Here is a 4,320-nt window from a genome sequence, read left to right as displayed (position 1 = left end):
CGGGGTCCACGAGGGGTAGGACGGGTGGGCCGAGTGGCTAGCGAAGTAAGTGTGCGCACTACGGGAGGCGGCCGTCATGGAGAGCGCCAGGACTTTTGCGGCCGCGAGGTCGGGGGCGACCCCTTCCAGCAGTCGTTGCCGGATGGGGTCCGATGCAATGCCTGTAACGAAGGCATCGCGCATGAGTAAATCAGAATGTTCCGTGGCTGTGAGAGCCCGGCAGTCGCAGTCTCGTACCAGAGGTATAAGGGCCCTCCAGAAGTCCTCAATCGACTCACCCGGCTGCTGGACGCGAGTAGAAAGTTGATGCCTCGCAAACAGGGTGTTCGCCGATGGTGCATAGTTCTCCTTGAGCAGTTCCATAGCTGCGGTGTAGTCGGTCGCATCTCGAATGAGCGGAAAGACGCTGGAGCTAAGTCTGGAGTACAGGAGTTGCTTTTTCTGAGCCTCCGTCGGGGGAGGGTCTGCTGAAGAGATGTAGGCCTCGAAGACTGCGAGCCAGTGATCAAAGTCTTTTCTGGCGTGAGGCGAATGCGGATCCAGCTGCAGACGGTCAGGCTTGACTCTGATGTCCATGGTGACTGGGAAATCGTACAGCAATAAATTGTGGCGCTAACAATTATACTCAAAGCCGAGAGACTAGTACAATAGAGGCTTTATTGCTGTACGATGTTGTCCCTCCATCTGCAACAGTAGACTAAGGGTCTGAGCAGCTCTCATACATTTATACATAAGCTCCCTGTGGGCGGAGCTAGCCGGCAGGGGCTGACCGGAGGAACCTGTATTACAGGTACAGGCATACATCCCCCTACTGCAGTACACATAACTACAGTGGTTATCTCACCACAATCAGTAGCTGGGATGGCCGACTGAATCCCTTCTTACACACAGAGCAGGTGAATGGCCTCACCCCAGTATGAATTTGCTTGTGCGTCAGCAAGTTGGATGATTTTGTGAATCCCTTCCCACACAAGGAGCAGGTGAACGGCCTCTCCCCTGTGTGAACTCGCCGGTACGTAATGAGGGTGCCTGACTGTCTGAAGCTCTTTTCACAGAAAGTGCAGCTGAATGGTTTCTCCTGAGTGTGAATGAGCTGGTGTGACTGGAGACTGGATAACTTGGTGAATCCCTTGCAACACACAGCAAGTGAATGGTCTCCCCCGGTGTGACTGTGACAATGAGTTTCTAGCGTGGATGGGCATTTGAATCCTGTCCCACAGTCCCGACATTTCCACGGTTTCTCCATTGTGCAGGTGTCCTTGTGTCTGTCCAGGTTAGATGATCAGAGGAGAGGGAGGGAGAAAACTGGGAGTGGAGGAAAGAAATGGTGCAGATGGTGAGATGGGTTTGGATTTCAGCCCAGGGAGGAGGGAGAGTGTGTGGGACAGGGATTTACAGCTATGGGGGAACAAGAGAGAAAAAAATGTCCTGATGCAATCTCTTTCAGAGATCACACAGAACAGGTGTATGGTTTCTCCCCACTGTGAATGGTGTGATGTTTTTTCAGGCTGTGTAACTGGTTAAATCTCTTTTCACAGTCATTTCACTGGAACACGATCATTCAGCTTCGTGTGCATCTCGATGCTTTTCCTGCCACATTGATGTTTTAAATATTTTTTTCAGATGGAACAATTGTTTCTCATTCCACATTGATATTCAGGTCCTGATGCAATCTCTTTCAGAGATTGTTCCGTTACAGTTTCCTCGCTCAATCTATAAAAGGAGTTTACAAAAGCCATCACTGTCAGTCCAGGATAGAAATTCTGAACAGGCAATTCTAGTTTCTCTGGAACATTTTTTTCTCTCTTGTTCCCGCGGGAGATGGACCACACACTGTTGAGGGCCCTGTCCACAACTAGATGGGAAATGACGGTCGAGGAAGAAGGAACACATTTTCAAAACCCCATTTTGGAAAGTGGCATCGTCAGAACAAATGCGACGGAGGCGAAGGAGTTGAGAGAAAGGGATGGAGTCATTACAGGGTGTAGGGTGTGAAGAGCTGTAGTCCAGATAGCTGTGGAAGTCAGTGGGCTTGTAGTGGATATTAGTGGATAGTCTATTGACAGAAATGGAGACAGAAAGATCCAGGAAGGGAAGGGAAGTGTCTGAGATGGACCATGTGAAAGTGATGGAGGGTTTGGAACTGGAAGCAAAGTTGATGAATTTTTCCAGTTCCGGGCGAGAGCATGACGCGGCACCAAAATAGTCATCAATGTATCAGTAAAGGACTTGTGGCAGGGGGCCCGGATAAGCCTGGAACAAGTAATGTTCCACGTACATCATAAAAAGGCAAGTGTAGCTCGGACCCATGCGGGTACCCATTGCTACACCTTTGATTTGGAGAAAGTGAGTGAGTTAAAGGAGAAGTTGTTGAGAGATAGAATGAGTTCAGCCAGATGGAGGAGCGTGGTGGTGGATGGGAATTGTCCGGGTCTCTTTTCGAGAAAGAAGTGAAGCGCTCTCAGGCCATCCTGGTGTGGGATGGAGGTGTAGAGGGATTGGACATCCATGGTCAATAGAATGCGGTTAGGGCCCACGAACTGGAAGCTGTCAATATGACGCAGGGCATCAGAGGAATCCCAGATGTAGCTGGGGAGGGAATGGACCAGAGGAGTGAGGATGGAGTCAAGATAAGAGGAAATAAGTTCAGTGGGGCAGGAGCATGCTGACACAATTGGCCTACCGGGACAGTCCTTTTTGTGGATTTTGGGAAGTAGGTAAAAGCGGGCTGTCCGGGGTTGGGGGACTATGAGGTTGGAAGCCGTAGGGGGAAGGCATCCGGAGGAAATGAGGTCACTAACGGTGTTGGAGATAATGGTTTGATGTTCAGTGGTCTGGGCATGGTCCAGGGGGATGTAAGAGGAAGTATCTGAGAGTTGGCGCTCAGTCTTTGCAAGGTAGAGGTCAGTGCCCCAGACGACAACAGCACCCCCTTTGTCGGCAGATTTGATGACAAAGTCGGGGTTAGGCCTGACAAAGTGAAGAGCAGAAAGTTCAGAAGGCGAGAGGTTGGAATGGGTGAGGGGGGCAGAAAAAGTAAGACGGCCAATGTCCCATTGACAGTTCTCAATGAAAAGATCGAGGGCAGGTAATTGTCCCGGTGGGGGGTCCACTTGGAGGCAGTATGTTGGAGGTACATGAAAGGATCAGTGGAACGGGGGGAGCATTCTTGCCCAAAGAAGTGGGCATGGAGACGAAAGACACAAAAGAAGAGTTCAACATCATGTCCAGCCCGGAATTCATTGAGGTGGGGACGTAAGGGTACAAAGCTGAGTCCTTTGCTGAGAACAGCACGCTCAGCCTCAGCAAGGGGAAGGTCAGAGGGTATGGTGAAAACGCGGCAAGGGCTGGGATTGGGAGAAATGAGGTACGAGGGATTGGGATTGGTGGAGGGCCTGGGATGGGCAGCGGTGTTGATACTAGAAGAAATGGAGAACGAGGGTTTGAGACTGATTGAGAAATGGTAAGTCTCTCCCACGGGGATTTCAACTTAAATTTCATCCTGCATGTAACCTCCAGGATTACAGGTACCACCAGGATATACAACATTCTTCCAACCGCTGCTCTCGCTGCATCCTGAAAGCCACACTCAGTACCATGCAGCGCCACATGAAGACACTCGACATCTCTCTCCAGCAGCACCGTCTTACTCTCTCTCAAAGCTGTCCCTGTCCCCAGTTTCATCCTTCGCATCATTCGACGTCTTAATAAGAATCTTTTCCTGTTTCTTACAGATGGTAAGGAACGCAAGCTTCAACAACTCATCAACACCGCTGCCCATCGCAAGTCCTCCACCAGTCCCAAACCCTCGTACTCCATTTCTCCCAGTATCAACACCACAGCCCATCCCTGACCCTCCACCAGTCCCAATCCCTCGTACCCTATTTCTCCTAGTATTAACACCGCTGCCCATCCTAGGCCCTCCACCAGTCCCAAGCTATGGGCCAACTGCAGGTAAATGGGATTAGGTCGACAGGTCAGGTGTTTTGTATGTGTTGGTGCAGACTTGATTGCCCAAAGAGCTTCTTCTGCACTGTGTGATTCTGTGATTATGGCAGATCAATTCTGAAGATGTCATGTTGGGTTCAAAACACTTCTAATTTCCACAGATGCTGGCAGACCTGCTGAGATTTTGCAGCACATTTTGCCTATATTTGAGTCAGCCTTTAATCTCTTTTTAGTGCACTGTTCAACCACAGGGGTGAGTGTGTCTGAGAAGTAACCAGCTGGAAAACGCTTTCCCTTCGCCTCCTGCAACACTACAGCAGACACACATTGTTTTGACTCAGACAGCAGGACAGTGGAATTAAATGGATAGAT

The sequence above is a fragment of the Scyliorhinus canicula genome, unplaced genomic scaffold, assembly GCF_902713615.1.
Source record: "Scyliorhinus canicula unplaced genomic scaffold, sScyCan1.1, whole genome shotgun sequence".
Taxonomy (NCBI): domain Eukaryota; kingdom Metazoa; phylum Chordata; class Chondrichthyes; order Carcharhiniformes; family Scyliorhinidae; genus Scyliorhinus; species Scyliorhinus canicula.
This window is presented reverse-complemented; position numbering follows the sequence as displayed.